The following is a 20,638-nucleotide window of genomic DNA, read 5'->3' on the forward strand; positions in this document are numbered from 1 at the left end:
TTTGTCCAAAAAAAAAAGAATCTACTGCTTATTTGAAATTCCGAGTAAGTGCTATTGCATTGTCTTTATTATGCACTTGTTATTTATGTGATTCTACTGCATTGAGTGGTCCTTTCTTTAACAAAGGATATCACAAGGATGAAGCAAAATTTTGATAATATAATTAAAATGAAAAGTTGTTTAAACTGCATGCTCTTTCTTAATCACAAAATATTTTTTTGGGGTTTCATGTCCCTTTAAAGCTTTGGGACTTCTGCCCTGCTGACTGATTTTTTCTTTTACCACCCCTGCCCGCCTGCCTCCCTGCTTCAAACCCTCCCACCTCCAAATATCTGCGGTCACTGTCGCATCTTCTCAGTTCCCTCTGGGACTTCTGCCCTGCTGACTGATTTTTTTCTTTTACTGCCCCTGCCCGCCTGCCTCCCTGCTCCAAACCCTCCCACCTCTATATATCTGCGGTCGCTGCCGCATCTTCTCAGTCCCCTCTGGGACTTCTGCCCTGCTGACTGATTTTTTCTTTTACCGCCCGCCTCCCTGCTCCAAACCCTCCCACCTCTCTATATCTGCGGTCGCTCCAAAGGCAAGCTTGTCAGCGCCCGTCCGCGCCTGGACCGCACCCAACGCCACGAACCATGACCTCTGCACCCGCCACCGCTATGATGCCAGCATCCTCTGCTCTCTGAATACCGATAGATCATCAGCATGCCCACCTCGCATCCCCGACGAACACCAGAGGACCATTCACCTGCTGCAACTACTCCACCTCCCTCCTGATCACAAACCTACCAAACAACCCTCACACAAACAGCTGCGAGAATCTCAACTGCATCCTCCTCAACACCTGCTCCATCCACAAGTACGCCGTCAAAATCTGGAACCTATTCGACTCCACCTCCCCAGATGTCGCCTTCCTCACCGAGACCTTGCACATCAGCCCCAGACATCGCCATCGCCATTCCCCGACAGTTACAAAATCTCCCACAACGACGCAGCAACCGACCTGGAGGAGGCATAGCCATCATCCACAAACGCTCCATCCAAATCTCAACCACCTCAGACGATCACTCACCAGACTGGGAGCATCTACACTTCAAGATCAAGGTCAACCCCAACATCACCCTCATCTACAGACCTTCACGACCTCGTCCTGCCTTCCGCGACTCAATCACCGACCACCTTGCACCCCACGCCCTCACCTCAAAGGACTACATCCTCCTCGGCAACCTCACCACCCACCACCACCTCATCAAAACCACCAAGAAAACCGCCATCCTAGACAGAATCCACGCCAATGCCCACAACAGCAAGGAGCTGTTCACAGTCATCAAGGAATTCTCCAAACCCAACAGCGATACCAACCCTTCCAGAACCTCTGCAACATCGCTACCTACTTCCACCACAAGATCATCAACATCTACGACAGCCTCGAGCTCAAGAACTCACCCTTCACCACTGACCCACCGACACCTCACCCAAACCTACCACCCTCTACTGTCTACAGACTACCTGGATCCCCCTCACCACGGAGGACACACTCAGAATCATTAAATCAATCCACCCCGGTGCACCCTCAGACCCATGCCCGCACCACATATTCAACAAAGCGGGCATTACCCTCACCCACGAACTCTGCCGCACCATCAACTGCTCCATCAAAACCGGCACTTTCCCAGAAGACCGGAAGCACGCAGAGCTGAAACCCCTTCTGAAGAAACCCACGGCAGACCCCAAGGATCCTAAAAACTACCATCTCTCTACTCCTCTTTCAAGCCAAAGTAATCGAGAAGGCCATCAACACACAACTTGTTGACCACATCGAGACCAACCACATCTTGGACCCCTCCGAATCCGGTTTCAGGAGCAATCACAGCACCGAGACCTCACTCCTCGCCGCCACAGACGGCATCCACGCCCTGCTCGACCAAGGAGAGACCGCCGCCCTCATCCTCCTAGACCTCTAAGCTACATTCGACACTGTAGCCCACAGCACCCTCCTCACCCGCCTATACGACGCATCCGTAATAAAGCCCTAGAATAGATTACCTCCTTCCTCAGCGGCAGAACCCAGAAAGTCAGACTCCCGCCCTTCTCCTCCAAACCCACAGCAATCAGCCGCAGCATACCCCAAGGCTTTTTACTCAGCCCCACCCTCTTCAACATCTACATGGCCCCTCTCACCGCCATCGTCCGACGACACAACCTCAACATCATCTCCTACACCAACAACACCCAGTTAATCATCTCACTCACCCGAGACCCCGCCACCGCCAAGAAAAACATCCACAAAGGACTGACAGCAATTGCCACCTGGATGAGTGACAACCGTCTCAAACGCAACACAGACAAGACCGAAATTCTCCTCCTCGGACCCACCGAATCTGCATGGGATCACTCCTGGTGGCCCACAGCCCTCGGACACCCTCCAACCCTAACACACCACGCACAAAATCTAGGCTTCATCCTTGACTCATCACTCTCCATGGACGGCCAAATCAACGCTGTCTCTTCGACTTGTTTTCACATACTACACCTACTGTGAAAAATCTTCAAGTGGATCCCTACTGAAACCAGAAAATCTGTCACCCACGCCCTCGTCAGTAGTCGACTGGACTACGGCAATGCACTCTACGCCGGGTCCACCATCAAGCTCCAAAAACGACTCCAACGCATCCAGAATGCCTCAGCCAGACTCATCCTCTACATCCCTCGCCAAAGCCACATCACCGAACACCTAAGGAACCTGCACTGGCTCCCCATCAACAAGAAAATCACCTTCAAGCTCCTAACCCACGCATTCAAGGCCCTCCACAACATCAGTCCCGAATACATCAACCACCGCGTCAGTTTCTACACCCCCTCCAGACAACTCCGATCTGCCGAATAATCACTCGCAGTCATCCCCCGCATAAGAAAAACAACAGCTGGAGGAAGATCCTTCTCCTATATGGCAGCAAAAACATGGAACACCCTCCCGCTACACCTCAGACAATCCACCCCCCTTACAAACTTTAGGAAGGACCTCTAGACCTGGCTCTTCGACTGAATCGTCTTCCCTTAGCCACCCTATTTTCCACCTCCCTTAGCGCCTTGAGACCCTCACGGGTGATTAGTTCACACTTTACTTGTACCCAATAGATAGATAGATAGATAGATAGATAGATAGATAGCATTAGTGTATGCGCCTCAGCAGTCACTTGTTTATATGAGTTCAGCATTTCCTTCCTAGTTTCCCATTGCCTCTTTAGGATGAACCAAGACTGTACCGGACATTTTTTTTCCTGTACATCTCCCCTTTTAGATTTTGGCATTGTGTATTCTAATCAAATCTGTATTACTTATTTTTTTCTATTTTTATGTAGTTAACAATTTTTCTTCTGTTAAGTGTGATCAGTCCACGGGTCATCATTACTTCTGGGATATTACTCCTCCCCAACAGGAAGTGCAAGAGGATTCACCCAGCAGAGCTGCATATAGCTCCTCCCCTCTACGTCACTCCCAGTCATTCTCTTGCACCCAACGACTAGATAGGATGTGTGAGAGGACTATGGTGATTATACTTAGTTTTATATCTTCAATCAAAAGTTTGTTATTTTAAAATAGCACCGGAGTGTGTTATTACCTCTCTGGCAGAGTTTGAAGAAGAATCTACCAGAGTTTTGCTATGATTTTAGCCGGAGTAGTTAAGATCATATTGCTGTTCTCGGCCATCTGAGGAGTGAGGTAAACTTCAGATCAGGGGACAGCGGGCAGATGAATCTGCATAGAGGTATGTAGCAGTTTTTATTTTCTGACAATGGAATTGATGAGAAAATCCTGCCATACCGATATAATGTCATGTATGTATACTTTACACTTCAGTATTCTGGGGAATGGTACTTCACTAGAATTACACTGTAAGAAATACATAAAGCTGTTTAATAACTAGAGATTATGTTTAACGTTTTTGCTGGAATGTAAAATCGTTTTCATTTGCTGAGGTACTGTGTGAATAAATGTTTGGGCACTATTTTTCCACTTGGCAGTTGCTTAATCTGTTTTTCTGACAGTTTCTGTTCTCCCTCACTGCTGTGTGTGAGGGGGAGGGGCCGTTTTTTGGCGCTTTTTCTATGCATCAAATATTTCAGTCAGCAACTCTTTGTATTCCCTGCATGATCCGGTTCATCTCTACAGAGCTCAGGGGTCTTCAAAACTTATTTTGAGGGAGGTAATTTCTCTCAGCAGAGCTGTGAGAATTATAGTTTGACTGAGATAAAAAACGTTTATTCTGTAATTTGTTTCCTGCTTTCAGAATTTGTTATCTTTGCTAATGGGATTAAACCTTTGCTAAAGTTGTGTTGTTTACAAGGATTGAGGCTATAACTGTTTCAATTTATTAATTTTCAACTGTCATAGATCTTCTGTGCTTCTTAAAGGCACAGTACGTTTTAATATTATTCTAATTGAATTGTATTTCCAAGTTACAAGTTTATTTGCTAGTGTGTTAAACATGTCTGATTCAGAGGATGATACCTGTGTCATTTGTTGCAATGCCAAAGTGGAGCCCAATAGAAATTTATGTACTAACTGTATTGATGCTACTTTAAATAAAAGTCAATCTGTACAAATTGAACAAATTTCACCAAACAACGAGGGGAGAGTTATGCCGACTAACTCGCCTCACGTGTCAGTACCTACATCTCCCGCTCAGAGGGAGGTGTGTGATATTGTAGCGCCGAGTACATCTGGGCGGACATTACAAATCACATTACAGGATATGGCTACTGTTATGACTGAGGTTTTGGCTAAATTACCAGAACTAAGAGGTAAGCGTGATCACTCTGGGGTGAGAACAGAGTGCGCTGATAATATTAGGGCCATGTCAGACACTGCGTCACAGGTGGCAGAACATGAGGACGGAGAACTTCATTCTGTGGGTGACGGTTCTGATCCAAACAGACTGGATTCAGATATTTCAAATTTTAAATTTAAACTGGAAAACCTCCATGTATTACTAGGGGAGGTGTTAGCGGCTCTGAATGATTGTAACACAGTTGCAATACCAGAGAAAATGTGTAGGTTGGATAAATATTTTGCGGTACCGACGAGTACTGAGGTTTTTCCTATACCTAAGAGACTTACTGAAATTGTTACTAAGGAGTGGGATAGACCCGGTGTGCCGTTCTCACCCCCTCCGATATTTAGAAAATTTTTTCCAATAGACGCCACCACAAGGGACTTATGGCAAACGGTCCCTAAGGTGGAGGGAGCAGTTTCTACCTTAGCTAAGCGTACCACTATCCCGGTGGAGGATAGCTGTGCTTTTTCAGATCCAATGGATAAAAAGTTAGAGGGTTACCTTAAGAAAATGTTTGTTCAACAAGGTTTTATATTGCAACCCCTTGCATGCATTGCGCCGATCACGGCTGCAGCGGCATTCTGGATTGAGTCTCTGGAAGAGAACATTGGTTCAGCTACTCTGGACGACATTACGGACAGGCTTAGAGTCCTTAAACTAGCTAATTCATTCATTTCGGAGGCCGTAGTACATCTTACTAAACTTACGGCGAAGAATTCAGGATTCGCCATTCAGGCACGCAGGGCGCTGTGGCTAAAATCCTGGTCAGCTGATGTTACTTCTAAGTCTAAATTGCTTAATATACCTTTCAAAGGGCAGACCTTATTCGGGCCCGGGTTGAAAGAGATTATCGCTGACATTACAGGAGGTAAAGGCCATGCCCTGCCTCAGGACAAAGCCAAAGCCAAGACTAGACAGTCTAATTTTTGTTCCTTTCGTAATTTCAAAGCAGGAGCAGCATCAACTTCCTCTGCATCAAAACAGGAAGGAGCTGTTGCTCGCTACAGACAAGGCTGGAAACCTAACCAGTCCTGGAACAAGGGCAAGCAGACTAGGAAACCTGCTGCTGCCCCTAAAACAGCATGAATTGAGGGCCCCCGATCCGGGATCGGATCTAGTGGGGGGCAGACTTTCTCTCTTCGCCCAGGCTTGGGCAAGAGATGTTCAGGATCCCTGGGCGCTAGAGATAATATCTCAGGGATACCTTCTGGACTTCAAATACTCTCCTCCAAGAGAGAGATTTCATCTGTCAAGATTGTCAACAATCCAGACAAAGAAAGAGGCGTTTCTACGCTGCATACAAGAGCTCTTGTTAATGGGAGTAATCCATCCAGTTCCACGATCGGAACAGGGACAGGGGTTTTACTCAAATCTGTTTGTGGTTCCCAAAAAAGAGGGAACTTTCAGACCAATCCTGGACTTAAAGATCCTAAACAAATTCCTAAGAGTTCCATCGTTCAAGATGGAGACTATTCGGACAATTTTACCTATGATCCAAGAGGGTCAATACATGACCACTGTAGATTTAAAAGATGCTTACCTTCACATACCGATTCACAAAGATCATTATCGGTACCTAAGGTTTGCCTTCCTAGACAGGCATTACCAGTTTGTGGCTCTTCCATTCGGATTGGCTACAGCTCCAAGAATCTTCACAAAGGTTCTGGGTGCTCTTCTGGCGGTACTAAGACCGCGGGGAATCTCGGTAGCTCCATACCTAGACGACATTCTGATACAAGCTTCAAGCTTTCAAACTGCCAAGTCTCATACAGAGTTAGTGCTGGCATTTCTAAGGTCACATGGATGGAAGGTGAACGAAAAGAAAAGTTCACTCGTTCCACTCACAAGAGTTCCCTTCCTGGGGACTCTTATAGATTCTGTAGAAATGAAGATTTACCTGACAGAGGACAGGCTAACAAGACTTCAAAGTGCTTGCCGCACCCTTCATTCCATTCAACACCCGTCAGTGGCTCAATGCATGGAGGTAATCGGCTTAATGGTAGCGGCAATGGACATAGTACCCTTTGCACGCTTACACCTCAGACCACTGCAACTGGGCATGCTAAGTCAGTGGAATGGGGATTACTCAGACTTATCCCCTTCTCTGAATCTGGATCAAGAGACCAGAAATTCTCTTCTATGGTGGCTTTCTCGGCCACATCTGTCCAGGGGGATGCCATTCAGCAGACCAGACTGGACAATTGTAACAACAGACGCCAGCCTTCTAGGTTGGGGTGCCGTCTGGAATTCTCTGAAGGCTCAGGGACAATGGAGTCAGGAGGAGAGTCTCCTGCCAATAAACATTCTGGAATTGAGAGCAGTTCTCAATGCCCTCCTGGCTTGGCCCCAGTTGACAACTCGGGGGTTCATCAGGTTTCAGTCGGACAACATCACGACTGTAGCTTACATCAACCATCAGGGAGGGACAAGAAGCTCCCTAGCTATGATGGAAGTATCAAAGATAATTTTCTGGGCAGAGTCTCACTCTTGCCACCTGTCAGCAATCCACATCCCGGGAGTGGAGAACTGGGAGGCAGATTTCTTAAGTCGTCAGACTTTTCATCCGGGGGAGTGGGAACTTCATCCGGAGGTCTTTGCCCATATACTTCGACGTTGGGGCAAACCAGAGATAGATCTCATGGCGTCTCGACAGAACGCCAAGCTTCCTCGTTACGGGTCCAGATCCAGGGATCCAGGAGCAGTCCTGATAGATGCTCTGACAGCACCTTGGGACTTCAGGATGGCTTACGTGTTTCCACCCTTCCCGTTGCTTCCTCGATTGATTGCCAGAATCAAACAAGAGAGAGCATCAGTGATTCTAATAGCACCTGCGTGGCCACGCAGGACTTGGTATGCAGACCTGGTGGACATGTCATCCTGTCCACCTTGGTCTCTACCTCTGAAACAGGACCTTCTGATACAGGGTCCCTTCAAACATCAAAATCTAACTTCTCTGAAGCTGACTGCTTGGAAATTGAACGCTTGATTTTATCAAGACGTGGATTTTCTGAGTCAGTTATTGATACCTTAATACAGGCTAGGAAACCTGTTACCAGAAAGATTTACCATAAGATATGGCGTAAATACCTATATTGGTGTGAATCCAAAGGTTACTCTTGGAGTAAGGTTAGGATTCCTAGGATATTGTCTTTTCTACAAGAAGGTTTAGAAAAGGGTTTATCTGCTAGTTCATTAAAGGGACAGATCTCAGCTCTGTCCATTCTGTTACACAAACGTCTGTCAGAAGTTCCTGACGTCCAGGCTTTTTGTCAGGCTTTGGCCAGAATTAAGCCTGTGTTTAAAACTGTTGCTCCACCATGGAGTTTAAACCTTGTTCTTAATGTTTTACAGGGCGTTCCGTTTGAACCCCTTCATTCCATTGATATAAAGTTGTTATCTTGGAAAGTTCTATTTTTAATGGCTATTTCCTCGGCTCGAAGAGTCTCTGAATTATCAGCCTTACATTGTGATTCTCCTTATTTGATTTTTCATTCGGATAAGGTAGTCCTGCGTACTAAACCTGGGTTCTTACCTAAGGTAGTTACTAACAGGAATATCAATCAAGAGATTGTTGTTCCTTCTTTATGCCCAAATCCTTCTTCAAAGAAGGAACGTCTACTGCACAACCTGGATGTAGTCCGTGCTCTAAAATTTTACTTACAGGCAACTAAGGAATTTCGACAAACGTCTTCTCTGTTTGTCATTTACTCTGGGCAGAGGAGAGGTCAAAAAGCTTCCGCTACCTCTCTTTCTTTTTGGCTTCGTAGCATAATTAGTTTAGCTTATGAGACTGCTGGACAGCAGCCTCCTGAAAGAATTACAGCTCATTCTACTAGAGCTGTGGCTTCCACTTGGGCCTTCAAGAATGAGGCCTCTGTTGAACAGATTTGCAAGGCTGCAACTTGGTCTTCGCTTCATACTTTTTCCAAATTTTACAAATTTGACACTTTTGCTTCATCGGAGGCTATTTTTGGGAGAAAGGTTCTTCAGGCAGTGGTTCCTTCTGTATAAAGAGCCTGCCTATCCCTCCCGTCATCCGTGTACTTTTGCTTTGGTATTGGTATCCCAGAAGTAATGATGACCCGTGGACTGATCACACTTAACAGAAGAAAACATAATTTATGCTTACCTGATAAATTCCTTTCTTCTGTAGTGTGATCAGTCCACGGCCCGCCCTGTTTTTAAGGCAGGTAAATATTTTTTAATTTATACTCCAGTCACCACTTCACCCTTGGCTTTTCCTTTCTCGTTGGTCCTTGGTCGAATGACTGGGAGTGACGTAGAGGGGAGGAGCTATATGCAGCTCTGCTGGGTGAATCCTCTTGCACTTCCTGTTGGGGAGGAGTAATATCCCAGAAGTAATGATGACCCGTGGACTGATCACACTACAGAAGAAAGGAATTTATCAGGTAAGCATAAATTATGTTTTTCTACATTCTGAAAAAACTTCAGCCTCCTATAGTCTCTCCAAAACTGCTACAAATATTAATTGTTCCAAACAAGGGCCAAATTTTATTTAGAGTGTGCTTCTTAAAAAATGTCTGCAAACTGCAATGCAAAGATAAATACCACCCTCGTTGTTAAAAGGACAGTTAATACCAAAAATGTTATTGTTTAAAAATATAGATAATCCCTTTATTACACATTCCCCAGTTTTGCAACACTGTTATATTAATATACTTTTTACTTCTATGATTACCTTGTATCTAAGCTTCTGCAGACTGCCTCCTTTTCTTAGATCTTTTGACAGACTTGCATTTCAGGTAATTAGTTCTGACTCCTAAATAACTCCACTAAAGTAAACTGTCCACTTCACCATTAGCTATTGCTCATTCAGAAGAGAAGTTGCCTTAGGGGACATTAAAGTCAAAATTAAACTTTCATGATTCAGATAGAGAATTACATTTTTTGGAGTGGGCTTCCAGAAGGGTGGAGTCAGCTTGTGTTTGCTGATGGTGTGCTCAGTCAGAGAAGGGTGCAAACATCTCATCCCAGCTGCTCAATTCTGTAGGTGGTGACAAAATTACACGCCTGGACACTGGACCTGAATAAGCCTAAGCGCTTGGAAAGCCGCCAAAGCTTATTGGCTCGGTACCAGAGCCAGAGCCATTTTGGCACTAAAGCGCATATGGATGCCGGCTGAGGAATATCAGCTACAAGATCCAGAACACCTCTGTACCTACTGTAAGATGTGGGCCTGAGTTGGCATGATCACATAGAGGATTCTCATTCCTAATCAAACGATGCAGCCGTGAATCTGCAGAGGCTGCATGGGAGCACAGTAAGGTATTCCCTGTGGGAACGGGGCTGATATCGCTGAGGCCGGCCGAGAGTCGTGGCTGTATGGAGAAAACTGTTAACAGTATTAGATACCCCTAAGCATGGCTAAAGATAACACTCAGTGATCGACCAAAGCAAAGAGCACCTGCTAATCGCAAGTACTAAGATTACTCTGTATTTGGAGCTTACTGGAAAGATTGCTTTCTTTTTTTTCTTTTTTCCTTGTGGAGGAAATCAGTACTTGATTCCACTTGTGGGGATTTAGAAACCTGAGTCTGCGATTTGTCAAGGCGTATTATATGTCTGGACTAACTATTAACCAACTGCTTAAGTAGTGGACTATGTATGTTAAGGAGTTGAAGAGCTGACTCTAATTTTTTGGGGGATTTGGATTGAAACAGCTGCAGAGTTTAAAGTAAGTACAAGGATCCTGGAACAGAAACTATTGCTTCACTTACTGCTTGATGTGCCTAGTTTTGAAACCCCATTTTAGAGTGGAGAAAGAAAAAAAAGAAATAAGAAAGTATTTGAGTGGGAGTATCAAAACTTTGACTTTATTTTTTTGGCTTTGGTGAAGAAGACTAAGAAAACCCGAGAGCTTAATAAATGATATATTCCAAGGGACTGCTAATATATGGTCAGCTGGAGAATTGTGTACTAGCTCTGTTAATATAGAGTATAAAGTGTATAAACTGAAAATATCTAGCTTAGATTAACTATACTGGTCAGCACTTTAGGGGTCACATGATATAGGTTTACTATGTCCTGTAGAAGTTGAGCCCTTTACTCCAGAATATAGATACAAGTATTTTTTAATTATTGATCTGGGTTTAGTATTTAAAGTTAAAGTAAACTTGAGTAGACCGCAATATATGTTTAAATAAATCTTTTAAAATTAATCTAACTTTCATTTATACATTTTTTTTAAAAGTAAATTATAGACCTGTTTTGTATCATGAAAGCCGCCCGACTTGTTTGCTGACTCTCCGCCCGCATTATAATTTCCTTTTCTGTTTGTCGTGACGAATAAGCTATGTATTAATCTTATTGGTCCCCCATGGGTGTCTAAAACTGTTAGTTTTATGCGCATGCGGCTATCCTCAAATTTTCATCCATGATCTGATGCACGTTCACAATAGCCGGATGCGCATTTCAACTTCAAAAGGAAATCCTCATAGTGACGTCACTGCATTGCAAGAACGATTGGGTGAATTAACAATATACGGCAATAGGAATCAGTGAGTATGCTATCAAATCGCCTAATAGATGCATTAAATATCAGTTACCAAGATGCTATTAATATTTTATTTTAAACAACTAAGTGAATTTCATTATGCTTAACAAAATCATATGCAGAAATTAGGCTATATTTTTTATTAGAGTTTGAATGAGGGGCTTTACTTATTTTGTATCGTAAAAGTAACGGTGCTTATTATTTGTAAACATTATGGATGCGTGCTAACAGCTCATACAATCTCTGCTATGATACTAAACAATTAATCCAGTTATTCAATGTTAAGTATCAGAGCAGAGCTCGTATTATTGCGCATGCACCAAAAACTGGACTCACTAGAACAAGCACGGATAAAGACGTATATAGCGGGTGGGACCGTTCTTACGTGTAACTGTAATAAACCAGGAAGCGAGCAGGGGGCGGAGGAAGCAATCAAATGGTGCGCATTATCAAATATAAAATTTATGGATTTCGAGACATGTTGAGTAAATATAAAGTTAGTAACTATAATCTATGCAAGTAGTAGAATCCATACCTATCTTGCGGTATTGCAAAATTGACTTTCAATTTTAAAGCTTATATGCAAGGTATAAGTGAAAATTTCTCTTGTGTCTTTTTCTTCAGATGACCCCTAATCAGATGAGATTCTGCAAATGTGGGTCATAAGATTAGTCTAGGGTATCAAATTATTCTGGTGCAAACTTAAGAATCTGTTTACAGAGTGGCGTAAGCTAAAGTGTATATAGTAAGGTGATTACAGGTTATTACAGTCTGAACAAGCATAATTACATTTCTTTAGCTCTGCGGAATCTGTTGGCACTCTACAAATAACCAATATAATAATAATAAAGCTGGGGATTAGATGTTTTTTTCACTGGATAACACATTTAAAAGAAATAAAATTAAAATGCATTGTTTATTTGTAGAATCAGCAAAAGGCAGGTTTAATTACCTTCGGGTATCATAATTGCACTACACATTAGATTGTTTTCTAAGTAGTTCCAACTGGTTAGTTGCTTGCCTAGGCAATATACAGTTTTGAACACGGGTGTTTTTTTTTCTTTTTCTTTTTTTTGTTGTTTTTTTTTCACTGTCGAAGTAATACGTATTTCTAAAGTGGCACATGGAAAGATTTGTAACTCATGTCAAAACACACTCACCCACAATGCCACATAAACAGAAAGACACAAAAAAAGTAAGAAGAGTGATATCAGTATAGACAATTCAGGTGAAAGAAATGACTACGCTTTAATTCTGATTAACCTAGCTTTAGTGTAGCTATAATCTAGATTTTATTAAAGACACAGAGATGAATATTTTGCATAACTTTCAATTTACTACTCTGACAGCTATTAAAAGTACATAAAGTTAGATATAGGGGCATACCCCTTGTTTCTGGCGAGCCTGAAACAGAAGTTATGACACAGCGGTCTAAAGACATAACTTGCCTGCTCTGAGGCCGCGGACAGAAACCAACCCGAATACAATCGGGTTGATTGACACCCCCTGCTAGTGGCCGATTGGCCTCAAATTTGTAGGGGGCGGCATTACACCAGCAGTTCACAAGAACTGCTGGTGCAATGATAAATGCCGACAGCATATGCTGTCGGCATTTATCGATGTGTGGCGGACATGATATGCTACTTCTTATCATGTCCGCTCACACATTGATAAATATGCCCCATAGTATACAAATAACAAGTGAAACATCAAAGAAAACAAAAGAACCAATGAGGAAAGGTCCATACAGGAAGCAGCAGTAGATATCAACCAATCAGCATGCTCATAACGACCATAAACAGTCCACAGAGCACCAATACCTGCTCTTTTTGTTTGGTGCGAAGAGGTAACAGGAACGTCAGTGTCAAGGTATATGTAAGGTTAAAAAAAAAAATATATATATTTTAATCATAAATTTTAAGGTTAATAGATATATATATATTTAATCAGATATCTGACTGGTTAGTAGAAAATGATTAATTTCATTCAGAAAAACTGACTTCAATCATGTTTAGTTCTCCCCCATTCAGCATGTAAAGTTATTCTAAACACACAAGTGAGGACAATAGAGCATTTGGTTTAATTAAAATGTAAAAACCATTTCAGGAGACCATATGTGTGACTGCCTGGAAATGTGAGATAAAATCTCTTACCCCTCACAAATGTTGCCTAAGAGTCTGACCTAGCTGAGACATTTTGTGAGAAAGTAACCCTGTACGTTTCAAATGCAAATAACCCCTGCTGTGTGGCTCTGACACTTACATATGGAATCAAAAATAAAAACATTTTTTTTTATTCTCTCTGTTTTCCAGAAATCTAATGAAGATTATAAGAGCAACTGAGTTAATGAGATGTCTGGATGAATGAATATATGACAGTGTGTGATCTGCTGGATTTTTGAACACTGCATAGAAATTAATATGTATATATATATATATATATATATATATATATATATATATATATATATATATATATATATTTTGAAAGCATCAAATGTCTTAGCCTCTGTGTCTTTAAAGAATATAAATTAATATTTGTGGACCTAAAAAGAAAAGATTAATGACACTGTTTTTATTTCAGGTGGACCATGGGAAAATTCATGCAGGCAGAACTTGTTGGAGATATAGAACAGGCTGTATTTGTGTAAATGCATGTATAACAGATGTATAAATGCCATTAATTTCAAAATAATTAGCAGTATTGATTTGCTTAAATATAGTATAATGCTAAAGGCACAGGATATATCAAAATAATCAGAAAATTGATATGATGCTGCTCCATCTATAATTAATATTGTGAGAGATTAATACAAGAAATTATGGCAGTTATTACATATTTTAAAGAAACATTTTCTTTCACTGTTAGAAATGTTCAAATGAATCTGTGTGTATTGTCATGCTGCCCCCCGGTTCTGCGATGCGAGAACTACAGCCAGAAGGCTTTTTGGCTGTTTAAAAATGAAATTTCAAAGGGCCAATCCGAGACAAGGTTTCCGTTTGGGCGTTTCCAACCTCACCAGTGATTGAAAGCTTATATAAGTAATGCAAGAGAGAGAAACAAAACAGATTGTGCTGAGCTGATTTGTAACTGGGTGCTGGGCATGAGATACCATTTTACTTTGGCAAAGCTGATCTACCTTTTTCTCATTGATTGCAAAATATACTTATTGGCATTTCTGAGGTGAGATTAAACCTGCTGAAAGATATTGGATAACGATTGGTGTTTATCCTGGTATAGTTTTTCAAGAATTTTGGTAGATTGGAGAGAGCAAATTGTGTTTTTAAATTGTATTTCATAGTATTGAATAGCTCTTAGCTTACTTTTTGTATGCAAAACACTTTAAAGCAAACATTCCTTGTTGCTGTATGTAGCAGATTTAAAGAAATAGTTTGTATTTCAAGTTAATATTTCATAGCCTGTGTATTGTTAAACTAATCCTAATCTTAAATTGTTTCTGTGCAAATATATAGTTATAACTCAGAATTGGATTTTTGCATAAATAATATATACAATTTCTGATGTTTTAAATTAGAATTGTGTTAGAGTAAAGCGTGGGTAAATAGCTGAGTATTTTACTTAGAATCCCATTGTGTTAATTGAATGAAAGGCTATTTGTAAATAAGGCTGGTTTTAAAGGTAAACTTTTATGAGTTTTGTAAGAAGTATAGCATATCTTAATAGTCTTTTTAAACGTATATAATATTGTGTCATATTCTGGTATTACAAATATATTCCAATATGCTCATAGATATTAACTAATAAAAAGAATTCAGATATTTATATTAATTTAATGGTTTCTTGTAGATGCATATTGATTGAGGATTGATATTTTTAAAGGATAATTATTAAATACATTGTATTATAATGTGAAAAGAAGGAATCAGGAGTCCCGGTAACTTGTAAATAAATCCAAAGGCTTTATTGGGTTAAAACAAAAAGCAACAGCTCTTGTGTTACAGTGTTTTCAAAGCTGCAGCTCAGGGTAGTGGTCACAGCTGCTGACGCGTTTCGGCCTTGTCCGCCGTAGTCATAGCATGTTTAGTGACCACTGCTCTGAGTTTAAAAAGGCAAAGATTGCCTCCCATTGGGTAAAACAAAACACACCCTTTTAAAGCCGCAAAACATTGATATGCATTAAACAAAAATAGTAAACAAAAGCATATGCATGTAAACTGGTCTGACTAATTCTGATATGTGTTACTAAGGAACATATTAGAGATAGTTGAATAATTAAATGAGGTTAGGAAGATTATGTCTAGAGGAAAACTGCTAAATGGTCAGTGCTCTCCTTAATTGATTTTGTTTTATATTTTATGTATACTTTTTGACTGACTTTGACCGAAATATCCTTGTTACTAACGTGTATGAATTGCTATTTTGTCTGTTCTTAAAAGACGGGCTGGTATGTTTTTCACCTTAAAAATAGCTAGATTCAATGTATTAATTTATTATTTATTTCATTCCATTGTTGGAAACTTGCTGATAGTTACATGTTAGATGTTGCATAAAACTTATTCACTTTTCTTTCCAGTGTTAATAAGGTGTGTATTGAGAGGTATGTCATGATGTAACCATATTTCAATTGCAATGACACTTTTTTTTTTTTTTTTGAAAATGACACTTATTTTGGAGACATTTTGAAACTCAAGATTAATATTACACACTAGCCTATATTTAGCTAAGTGACTTTGATCTATGACTGTGTCAGATATAGAGCTTAATTTTTATTACTATTATTATGGATCTGTATTGTTAATTGATCTTGAGCAAACTTTCAGTGTAAATGTCTTACCACAGTATAAATGTCTTTCCATGTAATTATTAATTTATTGATTATGAAAGTATCAAGGCTAATTATTGATGAATTTGTGTCCTTAAGGTTAGTGGGAAACCCCACTAAGGGTATGTACAAGTGAACAAAACCCCAACAGTGGTGATAGTGGATGATTGTCAATGTTGACATCAATATCACAACCAATATCAATGTTAATATCAATGCTTATAATCGTGACACTGCTGTCACTATCGGTCACAATGTTTACCTCTAACTTGATTTTCAACGGTTTTATTTCCAAAAGTTGATTAAATCAAATTCGCTATTGAGTCCTAAGGGCCACCTTGTGTCTAATTTCAGAATCCAATAGACTTCTTCTCTTGCCAAAAGGGTCAACCTATCTCCACCCCTGTTTGGGGGTAGGATGTGTTTTGCAATGGTCCAATTGAGAGTTTTTGGACTTTTATCATGCAGTTGGCAGAAGTGTGTTATTAGTGGTGTTGTGAGTGTGCCTTGTTTTATGTTATTGACGTGTTCCCGTATTCTTGATCTGACCTCCCGTGTGGTCATACCTACATATTGTAGGTTACATTCGGAGCACGTCAAAACATAGATCACATAAGTGGCTCTACAGTTATAACATCTGTCATGTGCAAAATGTTCACCTGTTTTTGCACTACTTAACTCACTGCCGGGAAAAAGATGCTTGCAAGCTATGCAATCATAGTAATGGCATCTGAAGACTCCCCTTGTAGTTAACCATGTATTTTGTTCTCTGATGTTAGTATTGCGGAGTTGTGTGGGAGCTATCTTATTACCTATGGTAGTGCCCCTTTTAAATGCAAACCGACAGCCCTTTTTTACTGTGTCAACAAGGCCCTCATCCGCCAATAGTAGTGGGAGATGTTTGGAGACAATATCACAAATTTCCCCAAATTGGTCACTGTGTTTTGTTAAAAAAGTGACTTTTTGAATCTCCCCTTTTTGTTTGGTTCTATTATCTTGTGTTAGCATAGTTGCTCTATCTCTTTTGCTCACCTCCTTCTTTATGGCTGTAACCATAGATTTGGGATATTCTCGAGAGACTAGTCTGTCTACCAGTTCATTTGCTTGAGTTTCATAGGTAGATTTAGTAGAACAGTTCCTGAAGGTCCTAACGAACTGACCCTTAGCTATTGCTTTGAAGATCCGATTTGGATGATTGCTTTTAGCGTGCAAGATAGTATTCTTTGCTGAGGGTTTTCTAAAAACACTAGTTTTTATACTGCCTTTCCCTTTGTCTGGTGCCCCAACCAATGTTACATCTAGGTAATTGATGCTTTTGGTGTTAAACTCAAACGTGAAGCCTAGTCCTAGGGTGTTGTTGTTTAATCCTTCAACAAACTGATTAATTTCTGTTGTGTCACCCTGCCAAATCACCAAAAGATCATCAATGAATCTTTTGTAAAAGGTGATATTTGGCCTGTATTGGTTTCTATCTCCATAGATGTGGGACTGCTCCCACCAACCCATGTAAAGGTTGGCATAGGAGGTGGCAAACTTGGCCCCCATAGCAGTCCCACATATGCACAAGGGGCTGTGGGGCAAACTAACAATATTTCTTTACCCAAAAGGAAATTCTACGTTTTACCCTATACAAAGTAGGGGGCATATACTAGAAATTTTCCAAAAAAGGGTTGAAAAGGACCTCACAACAATTAGTTCTCAAGGCAGGAAAAAAGCCAATTTATCTTTGAAAGAAAAAGTGGCCCTGATAGGACTTCAGAAAAATGAAAATTTAGTCATAAGAGCCGCAGATAAGGGCGGCTCAGTCGTAGTGATGGACAAAGATCAGTTCATCAATGAGGCCAAAAGACAGTTGCTAGATGAGAAACAGTATTTCCAATTGAGGAAAGACCCCACAGATGAATTCAGATCTGAATTGGAACATCTGTTAGATGAAGGCAGGGAATTAGCATTATTTGATGATGATACCTTCAATTATCTACAAGTAAAATTTCCCATTAGGCCTACTTTCAATCACTTGCCCAAAGTACATAAACCTGGAACAGAGGTTCAAGGCAGACCAATCATTAGTGGGATTGGCTCACTCACAGAAAGGCTGTCACAATGGCTGGATGCTATACTCCAACCTTTTGTGGAGAATTTACAGAGCCACCTAGCAGATACAAAACATCTGCTCAACCTTCTAGAAAATGAAGGTTGGAATGTGAACAATGCATGGTTAACCATAGATGTTAAATCGCTCTATTCTTCCATACCTCACAAACAAGGGATAAAAGCAGTTAGACATTTCCTGGTAAGATCAGGCCAGTTTGAAGACGAACAAATTAGCTTTATATTACGGGTTACTAATTTTCTTTTAACCCACAATTACTTTAACTTTGATGGTGTATTCTACCTCCAGAGATGTGGGACTGCTATGGGGGCCAAGTTTGCCCCCTCCTATGCCAATCTTTACATGGGTTGGTGGGAGCAGTCCCACATCTATGGAGATAGAAACCAATACAGGCCAAATATCACCTTTTACAAAAGATTCATTGATGATCTTTTGGTGATTTGGCAGGGTGACACAACAGAAATTAATCAGTTTGTTGAAGGATTAAACAACAACACCCTAGGACTAGGCTTCACGTTTGAGTTTAACACCAAAAGCATCAATTACCTAGATGTAACATTGGTTGGGGCACCAGACAAAGGGAAAGGCAGTATAAAAACTAGTGTTTTTAGAAAACCCTCAGCAAAGAATACTATCTTGCACGCTAAAAGCAATCATCCAAATCGGATCTTCAAAGCAATAGCTAAGGGTCAGTTCGTTAGGACCTTCAGGAACTGTTCTACTAAATCTACCTATGAAACTCAAGCAAATGAACTGGTAGACAGACGAGTCTCTCGAGAATATCCCAAATCTATGGTTACAGCCATAAAAGAAGGAGGTGAGCAAAAGAGATAGAGCAACTATGCTAACACAAGATAATAGAACCAAACAAAAAGGGGAGATTCAAAAAGTCACTTTTTTAACAAAATACAGTGACCAATTTGGGGAAATTTGTGATATTGTCTCCAAACATCTCCCACTACTATTGGCGGATGAGGGCCTTGTTGACACAGTAAAAAAGGGCTGTCGGTTTGCATTTAAAAGGGGCACAACCATAGGTAATAAGATAGCTCCCACACAACTCCGCAATACTAACATCAGAGAACAAAATACATGGTTAACTACAAGGGGAGTCTTCAGATGCCATTACTATGATTGCATAGCTTGCAAGCATCTTTTTCCCGGCAGTGAGTTCAGTAGTGCAAAAACAGGTGAACATTTTGCACATGACAGATGTTATAACTGTAGAGCCACTTATGTGATCTATGTTTTGACGTGCTCCGAATGTAACCTACAATATGTAGGTATGACCACACGGGAGGTCAGATCAAGAATACGGGAACACGTCAATAACATAAAACAAGGCACACTCACAACACCACTAATAACACACTTCTGCCAACTGCATGATAAAAGTCCAAAAACTCTCAATTGGACCATTGCAAAACACATCCTACTCCCAAACAGGGGTGGAGATAGGTTGACCCTTTTGGCAAGAGAAGAAGTCTATTGGATTCTGAAATTAGACACAAGGTGGCCCTCAGGACTCAATAGCGAATTTGATTTAATCAACTTTTGGAAATAAAACCGTTGAAAATCAAGTTAGAGGTAAACATTGTGACCGATAGTGACAGCAGTGTCACGATTATAAGCATTGATATTAACATTGATATTGGTTGTGATATTGATGTCAACATTGACAATCATCCACTATCACCACTGTTGGGGTTTTGTTCACTTGTACATACCCTTAGTGGGGTTTCCCACTAACCTTAAGGACACAAATTCATCAATAATTAGCCTTGATACTTTCATAATCAATAAATTAATAATTACATGGAAAGACATTTATACTGTGGTAAGACATTTACACTGAAAGTTTGCTCAAGATCAATTAACAATACAGATCCATAATAATAGTAATAAAAATTAAGCTCTATATCTGACACAGTCATAGATCAAAGTCACTTAGCTAAATATAGGCTAGTGTGTAATATTAATCTTGAGTTTCAAAAAGTCTCCAAAATAAGTGTCATTTTCAAAAAAAAAAAAAAAAAGTGTCATTACAATTGAAATATGGTTACATCATGACATACCTCTCAATACACACCTTATTAACACTGGAAAGAAAAGTGAATAAGTTTTATGCAACATCTAACATGTAACTATCAGCAAGTTTCCAACAATGGAATGAAATAAATAATAAATTAATACATTGAATCTAGCTATTTTTAAGGTGAAAAACATACCAGCCCGTCTTTTAAGAACAGACAAAATAGCAATTCATACACGTTAGTAACAAGGATATTTCGGTCAAAGTCAGTCAAAAAGTATACATAAAATATAAAACAAAATCAATTAAGGAGAGCACTGACCATTTAGCAGTTTTCCTCTAGACATAATCTTCCTAACCTC

This window comes from Bombina bombina, chromosome 4, assembly GCF_027579735.1.
Source record: "Bombina bombina isolate aBomBom1 chromosome 4, aBomBom1.pri, whole genome shotgun sequence".
NCBI classification, from domain to species: Eukaryota; Metazoa; Chordata; class Amphibia; order Anura; family Bombinatoridae; genus Bombina; species Bombina bombina.